At 36.5% G+C, this 9,464-nt stretch overlaps 1 long non-coding RNA gene across 1 annotated transcript; it reads right to left on the bottom strand.

Moving 5' to 3' along the window:
• Positions 1-515: 515 nt before the first annotated feature.
• On the bottom strand, positions 516-5,687 carry LOC140231269 (uncharacterized). Its single transcript, XR_011901428.1, has 5 exons — positions 5,557-5,687; positions 3,497-3,681; positions 2,681-2,793; positions 1,382-1,509; positions 516-592 (listed from the first exon to the last, which is right to left on the bottom strand). It is a non-coding gene; the product is annotated as an uncharacterized lncRNA (long non-coding RNA).
• Between the last annotated feature and the right edge of the window lie 3,777 nt (positions 5,688-9,464).

The following is a 9,464-nucleotide window of genomic DNA, read 5'->3' on the forward strand; positions in this document are numbered from 1 at the left end:
ATGTTTTTAATACAATGTGATTTTGTTTATTAAAATTTTATACTGTGTTTCACAAATGATATTTTCATTCTTTCAGAATGGTTCAATACACGAGGAAGAGATACGTGTAGAAAGGATTACGAATTCAACCCTGCCGTGCACTTTTCGAGAAGGCATGCACAACACACGCGAAGAGATTTTTCAGAAGAAAAACAAAGAACGCGTTTTCAACCCCTTCTTTTTTTTTTAATTCTTTTGGTGTCAACTCACAAATGATTCCTTTTTATCCTTTCTCAATAATAATGATCCATTTACTTGTGTAATAACAACACAAAGACTGCTCATAAGTTTGATTGCTTGGTATATGTGACTCCATGCTTATGTTTTCTTTGTTTTTAGTGCGTACGGTTATAACGAGGAACCGGTTATAACGAGGCAATATTGGCGGTCCCACGGACCTCGTTATAACGGGGTTTCACTGTATATACATTGATTTTGAAAGATTAAATTCATATATATATATATATATATATATATTTACAGCCGTAAAAACTATCATATGTTGCATTCAACCTGTCTGCATCACCCTCGGCAAGCTCCATGCCTTGAGAATCTATATGAAAGAAAAAAGAAATACAAATATGGAAAAACAAATATTGGTTACATACTGAAATTTTATGACACGCCATTCATCCCCTCTGCCTGACATTATACAGAGTGTTAAATATGTGGGCTTACAGTTGAATGAATACACACACGACTGGCACACATATCATTACACAGAACTACTTTTAAGCAATTTCTTATACAGTATATTAGAAACAGTTTAACAGCATCTACGAAAAAAAAACTAAGAAAATCGTCTGGGATGTCATACACAAGAATTAGTGTAGCAGATTCTTCCTGATAACAAAAAAGGTGTGACACAGACTCAAAATGAGAATGTGATTGTGACTTTAAACACTCGTCTGACAGAACGTTATACATTCATGACTTTTTAAAAAGGATTGTAACTTATGTCAGGCAAGCTGGGGGTTCCAAAATAAACAGAAAGATGATTCAATGGGTTATGTAATAAATCAGCTGCATTGCTATGTCAGTGCGTTAATCAACTAATGTAAGCCGTACTGAATTCCCAATTGTGGCTGATATAGACATAAACATTAAATCAACTCCCAACTGGGGTGTATAAATGCACTAATTTCTTCATTTCTCGTATGGAACAGTTCAGTAGAGGTGACATTGTTTGTCCACCAAGTCTACAATAATTGCTAAAATAAAAAAGACCGAATTACCTGTAACTGATATGTCATCAACAGAGGTTGCCCTTTTTCAACTGTTATTCAAGTTGTTTATTTTGTAAAATCTTTATACTTTCAAGTTTAATTTGAGAAAAGCATACCTGTGTTCTGTCGTAGATAAGATGCTGCTATACAGTTTGTAGTCCAATTGTAGTCTGACTCTGACCTGGGTGAAGTTCAGCTGCAGTTGTCTGTCCCAAGGCTTGGTGAGGTTCAGCTCTCTTCAGGCCTTTGGGTGTGCAAACTTAAGAACAGTTAAATACCATACAAACAGAAACATCGGATGCACAAATGGGATAGTTGGAAAATATTTGAGATGAGTGTACATCTTTATTAAAACAAGCAATAATAACAAAATGTTCATTAATGATTATCAATTTTGTAAGATATATTATGTGAACAACAAGTTGTAATTGCCAGTTTTCAAAGTTTGAATCACTATGTAATGAGCCCCTGTTAGCAAATTGTAAGAGTATGAGGTAATTTTAGTAATGAATGAGAGGGTAAATTAATAACAAGCATTCACTTTATTCAGTTGGCAGCAGAATTATTCACCCCCCTTGCATTATGGACACTATAGCAAAATACATAACATTACAATTACTAAATCATATACAAGTGGTGAACAGATAGTTTATGACAAATGCCTACCTGATCAATAGTCTTTGATTTGCATATAGTTAGAAACTTTGATCATTCATGCATGAAGAGATAAGGTCCAGTGAGCACATTATGGTCATTTCAGACCTTTCTGTGATCACTGAAGCATGACGTGTTATGGTCTGATGATAACGATTAATTTCTTTTGTTTTTATGGAATTTTAAATAGTATCTTGCCATTCTATGCACAACTCTTAGCATTTCATTGGGTTATATTCATTTTGACATGACTTAAACTTTGAATTATTAATATCACGGCTAAACCTCTGTACAAACTCTATGGTGGCAACTTTCACTAGAAATGAGTTCATTTAGATATTTTTGTACAATGAAAAATGCCAATTGAAATATTAAGAATCCTACATCAAATTCCATCATATTGTGTCACCTATCAAAATATTGAGTGAATAAACCATATTCAACGAAGCATTTCAGTGATCACTGAAAGGACTGAAAATGACCATAAATGTGCTCATTGGACCATATCTCTTTATACATGAATGATCAAAGTTTGTAACTATATGCAAATCAAAGGCTACTGATCTGTTATTTACTTGTAGCAAACTATCTGATCACCACTTGTATGATTTAGAAATGATCTCAGTTATAATGTAATTCATTATGCCAGAGTGTTCAACATGCAAGAGAGGGGCTGAATAATTTTGCTGCCAACTGTAGATGATCAAGATAACATGATTTCTCAACTTGCTTCAATAGCTAAAAATAATCATTTAACACACCAAATGAAGATGGTGGAATATCCATGACACTGTCACTTGACTTTTCCATTTGCATCTTGCCCCCAGTCCTTAACTCTGAAGTGGATGAAGTTCACATGTTGTCTGGTCCTTGGCTGTTTGGAGTTTATTCAATATACAAGAACAGTTAATATCTTACAAACAAAACAATAGTGCAGGACATGGGACATTAGAAAGTATGTTAGAGATGGTTGCTTTGCCTTTGCTATAACAAGCTATAGCAATCAAATTGAAAAGCCCTACCATTGATTTTGAAAGAATGAATTCACTAGTATCTACTGATCCATAAGCTATAAATAGGACTTTTCACAGTTTAAAATGATTAGCTATGTCGAATATTCTTGTTTCAAACATTGTAAGAGCATAAGGTGGTTTTGATACTAGAAAAGGGAGAGGGTAAATAAACAATCATAGTAGGGCCTACATTATTAAGATAACGTGACTGCTAAAGTTTGTTTCAGGAGCTTGATACATGTAGACATGCAGGTACCCCCCCCTTCCATGAATTATCTCTTTTCAATTGGATCAGTATGTAATATTCTACAGATAGTGAAATAAAAAATGCAAAAAACAGTTGTTTCTAGAAGGGTCACTATTCACTGGATAACAATGTTTGTTTTCAATTACCAAGATGGACATTACAGCAAACATTGTTTTCAATATTTCCTGTCTAACACTATTCAACTAAAAATCCAGAGACAATTTGATGTCCAAATGTAAATAATGTTGCAATTGTAGTATTTGAAAATATACAGATATGTTGTCTGCTAAAATAGTATTATAAGCTAAAATACTTGCATTCTGTTGAAGGTGACCATGCTGGTAGATACATCGTAAGTCTCGACGAAGTTCAGTAGCAGTCTAGCTGTGGAGAAGATGGAAGTTCAGCAGTTTGGTTCTGTGTTCAGTGAAGTTCAGCAACTGACTCTGGGCTTTATTAGATGAAGAAGTCTGATTGTAGCAGTCTGACTGATGTTCCATATCTAACATTATAATTAAAAATGTGAATACAAAATAGAAAATGTGTTTTCAAACTGTTGTTTGATTATACAAGATTTTACACACAATATCTAGAATCTGCATGAAATTTGAAATCAGTTCACATGTTTTTGCAGTTTAAATATATAAAGGATCTTATATTATTATTTTTTTTTTTTGGGGGGGGATGATTAAAAGACATACTACTAGTATTTGAGTTGTCTCAATTCAACATGTGTAAGCCTATAGTTTAGGGTATTATGACTTCTTGAGGTTCTAGATCTTGTCGCTAGGCATCCATGTTGCAAGGTCTACATCTACCTAAGATCTGGTAGGACCAGCTGTACTGTGGCTTCACATTCGGGTTGATCACAGTTACAGCCTGAGATGCAGCCACAGTCTGACTCTGATCATCAACTGTTGTCATGTCATCATCATCAGTTAAATTGCTAAAAGAAGTTGTGTAAGCGGTATTAGCATCGGAGTATGGACCTATAGAATCTACTAACTGCCTAGATAGATAGCACTATTAAGAAGACCTATTAACTTCCTTACTGATGAGTGATAGGCCTACTTATGTTAATGATAATATGTTTAAGAATATCAAGGCAAAGGGTCTAGTCTGGTTATACTTTTGGTATACACTGGTTAAGTAGTATCTAGGTCAGTAGGTGCTACTCAGGATCACTATACCAATGGATTCTAGATCTATAGACATCTGGTAGTATAGCAGTAGAATTCTAGAGGTTCCATGCCAATGAATTTAGGTAAACATCATTCTCTATCTTATTATGACACATGCATTGCGATTACAGTGCTGTATGCACTTAGAATTGTTGAAGATAGCTTTCAAGTCTGAACCAAGATCTGAACCATGGTTTCTAATTAATATTCTGTGTAGACCTGGATCTACGTACTACTACTAGGCCCTACTATTACTACCGTACTTGATCTAGTTAGTCTAACCACTGTCGGACTCTCCAGATAGTACTACCGGCCCTAACCCCAGGGCACTCCCTGTTAGTTGTACCACTACCAGTACACAGTGCTTCGCGTTCGGGCTGGTCGCAGTTATAACCCCTAACCCCTAGTATTTTACAAGTTTTTGTTGTAGACCTATATTAGTAACGTTAGATAGTAACATTAGGACTTGTAAACGTAACAATGACACAGGTAACGTACAGCTGGTTCTCTGTAGTGTAAATGCTAACGCTATAAGTTCACGTTAGGGCCTAAACTAAAAAACATTAGGCTTAGGCTAGGCCCATAATTCTGTTGGACAAAATAACCTGAGATTTTCTAGACTGAAAAAAACCCAGATCTTTCCTGTCGATTTGACACAAAACAGAAAATTTGTATCACTTCTGAATACTATCCACACAGCTAGTGACAGTGTAATTATTCAATGTTAGACACGTCTTCAAAAATATAATATTAATAATAAAATGCAGACCAATTCTTTACTTATGAAATTTCCGGTTTCTTCTTTGATCCCTTCACTATTCACGCCTTAAGTTACCTGCAATTCACCCATACATGAACAAATCGGGCAATTGCTCTCATGAAATATCTGCACGCTAAAAATCAACCCACAAACATTTCACTATTAGGCCTACTTGTAGAAGTTGTAGTAGCCCTAGACCCTACCATGCTAACATTAACAAACTACCTAACTCAGATGGCCATTTGGTCATTCAAACAAACGGCGATGTGCCTACGTGGGACTATTGTGATAACGCTACTACCGGTAAGATTAGATCTACATCTAGCTAGCCCTTGGAGAATTGTAGAAGATTCGAACAAAAATATATCCAAATAATATCACATTATGAATCCACATGCATTACTTTTTAATTGCAGACAGCTTTAAATATACTCACTAATAGAAATATGTGCTGGTAGCGGTGTAGAATGCAACTTAGCCTTCAGGATCTTGCCTCCGTCGTAGATCTGTTACCTCTGCGCTGTATACACTGTGTGTATACGTGCTATGTCTATGTAGCGAGTGCTCACCGCATGTAACACATCAGGGAGAATACGTTAATGATATGCTAATGATATGTTAATTAGTATTACCCTCGAACATGACGATTGAAAAAATTAAAGTCTCTCATAGCTTAGGAGAGACTTCGTGAAATGGTTTCTACTTCTCTGTGAAAGTCTCTCCTAGCTTAAGAGCGGCTTGGCCATTCTAAGATTTATGTGATAGCTTTTATGTGATAGCTTCATGAAACGGACCCCTGTACTAGTAGCCGCTCACCCCTGACTAGTAGCCGCTCACTATAATACATGGCGCGCGCGCCGCACATTACAAGGCTCTGAATGATGATAAGTCCCTTTCTTTCGGAATGATCACCGAACTAAAACATAGTGGAATGCGTGTTCACCCAGGAAATACGCAGCCACCAAAACTTGCTACCACCGCCATTTTGTTCGGGCAATTTTTCCTTATATGGAGTGCGGGCTGTGTCTCCGAAGCGCAATTGACCATTGTCATGTACAAACGTGCATTGTTACGTCATAATCACTAGCCACTGGACGGCGTACTCTTGCTTGCGCGCGTACCAGTGGCCCAGTCTGACCGCGCCAAAGCGTGCACTCCATATAAGGAAAAATTGCCCGAACAAAATGGCGACGCAACACGGTAATTTGGCTGCACGGTCTCGTGTATGTTGGGAATAGGGACACGCATTCCACTATGTTTTAGTTCGGTGGGAATGATGCTATAACTAGCAAAGGGCAAGTCTGCCAACACGTGTGCAGAGGCTGAGATAAACATAATTTTTTTGCAGCATACGGTGTGGTGTATATTCTATATAATTGTATTCAATTTCCATGTCCGAATTCGAACAATCTAACATCACATTAATGTTCGGTTTGTTGTTGTTCACTTTCTTTATTGTGTAAGTATGCTGCATTGGATATGTGTCGTTATTATTATTATGTGGAAGACGGGTCTGCTTATTTATAGTTGCGAAAATAAAATTTTATAGATGGGAATCCCGTTATAACGAGATCGTCGGTTCCGGTGATTTTGCTCGTCATATCCGGATTCTCGTTGTATCCTAACGCTTGTGGAATTTACACTTTATATATAAATGGTCTATTAACATTGGGCTACCTGCATTTTATTATGACGACGTCATATTGATGAACAGAAAAACAAGAAATGCGACAGGAAAATGAGATACCTTCTCGCGATGATTACAATTATTTTTGTTCTAGACACATGTTATCAAATATTTCAGATTTGACAAATCATATAATCATATCGTATATGGGGCCTTCCTTTTGTTAGCCCTATGCTGATCAATCTGCACATCTGAGAAGAGAGAGAGAGAGAGATGAAGCAAAATTTATGCAACTACAGGTAAAGTATCGCGCTATCAACGCTGCGTTTAGCGTAACTCGCGTGGATGAAAGCTGTGAGTAAAATCCGAATGTATCCTTCATTTTATGACAAATTACTGATATAAACCACGTGTACTATGGTGAAAGTTTACACCACAATTTACACTCTCATCTCTTATTTCTTCCAGGGAAACAGCTTCTTGGTTGTGATGCATGAGGTTGAATGCGTGCTTTGCGTGAATGTTTTACCCGACGACTTTGATGGGTCAATGCCGTTTTATTAAGAAAACGAAAACCACGTATAGATATCATACCGGCTAACTGTGGATTGCAAAATCGAGTGAAATATAATGTATTTCGATAGGCTATATATAGTTGACTTAATTACAATTTTAGCATACGATCCCATCGTATTTTAATTTTGACATTTAATTCAATTCATCTTATCAAAGTAACGTAAATGGGTATCTAACTGAGCGGCCAATGTTTGCGAAAGCAGCGAATAATGGCAGATTCTAACTTTCGTCAGGGCTCGGTAACGGTTGCGATCAAACTCAAGAACAGTTTTAATTTTAACAAGCAGTTCTTTCTATCGCAAAGGATTTTTGAACATGTTCAAAGCTCCCAAAAATATACAATTCGCTGTGTTCGCCGCTCAAAGATATTCCCGTTACGTATATCTTTGGAAACATTTAGGATACGTAAACATTATACTGTATCAAATACACCATATTTTTTTCTTGTTTAAGCCATTAGATAACGTTAATTCGTATTGTAGCGTTTGTGATGACATTTCGGCATAAATAGCAAAGGCTATAGCTTCTAAATATTCCGATGCTGTTCCATCACGGCCCTCGGAAAGAGACTTTATGAACTTGTAGCGCCGTGTTAGCACCTTGATTGCTTCTGTTTGGCACTGGCATAATTATGTTAGTCTGTTTGCACGAAACGATAGTTCAAATAATTACGGAGAATTAACCTTTTCTGATTTTGAAATAAAGCGTGATTTTGCCCATTGTTAAGTTCGGCTTAAAAGAGAATAAGTTGTCGTTGTATGAAAATCCGCACAAATTCATCTTTGCTTTTCTCCGTTTTTAGGCCCGAAAATTATCTCGCAATATAGCCGGAACTCCAAATCTCCATTTAGGCTAACATGCACATTTATTTGGGACCGGACGATTTATCTCGTTATAAGCTTATTCTCGCTGTATCCGATCTCGTTAGAAAAGGATTCCCCTGTACACAAGTTATGAAATAGCCATTATTCATAATGTACTGAAATGAATGATTCGTGAGGTCTTTGATGTATAGCGATCAATTATTAAAACATCTAAAACGCAGAATAGATCCAATGCAAATAAATTCACGTGCATTATACCAGTGCCCTCCGCTGTTTTATTCTAATATTCCTTTTCTTTTTTCTTTTTCTTTTCTTGCTTTCTGTTTCTTCCATTTTTTTTTTCTAGGATCATTTCAAGTTGTACAAACATGGCAAACAAGGAACTTTCCAAAAGAAATCCATTCAATTATATGTAATGTCAGTGTCTCACAACTTTTTCAACAAAGCTTTCGTTATAAACATCATTATATCACCCATCCATTAAAAGCCTATAGACGGCGTGCTCTGTCAATGTCTGTAGGCCTATTACAGTATGGATTTCAGAACTGGCATAAATTGGTTTTAGGCTCAAAACTTTCCATAAAACAAAAGGCTTATCGGTATACATCATTCTACGAAATACAGAAACATATAGCCTGAAAACAATAAATTTAACCTTTATACCAAAGTGTGGACTTAGATACCACCCGTTTCAAGGTCACATAACTTATAAACTGGCAAAATCAGGGTGTTAAAATTCTTACACCAACATGGCGTAAACATAATTATCTTAACACCGTTGATAACGCCAGGATTCACTCAAATTGGCCACCATAGATAAAACGTAATGTTTAAATTAACCTCTAAATACCAAAGTGTGATTGCCTGGATGTCATGGAGTCAAACCACGCCCGTAACCAGGCTTTTTTTTTTCTATGGGGGCAGGGAGGGGGGGGGGGGGTGCGTAATTAAGAAAAGAAAACTGCCTTTTCATGCATGCAAAAATTATTGTTTCGTTAGCGCCGACAATCTCGCTCAGCGGGAGGAGGAGGAGGAGGAGGTGGGGGGGGGGGGGTTGCCTCATACCTTTGTGATCACACATTGATATAATCTCTTGTTGATCATTGCATCCCAATTTCCATGGAATTAATTATAAGTATATGAAAAAGGCCTAGAAGTAAACATATTTATACAGTTCACCACACAGGCTTTTAATTCTATATATATATTGAATGGAAAGTCCCCCAGACATTCTGGTGAATTTAGGAAATGCTGAAAAAGAATAAAAACATACCAGTTATGAGCACTTCGAAAAATGTTATTATGAAAAAAAAAAAG

The sequence above is a fragment of the Diadema setosum genome, chromosome 7, assembly GCF_964275005.1.
Source record: "Diadema setosum chromosome 7, eeDiaSeto1, whole genome shotgun sequence".
NCBI lineage: Eukaryota > Metazoa > Echinodermata > Echinoidea > Diadematoida > Diadematidae > Diadema > Diadema setosum.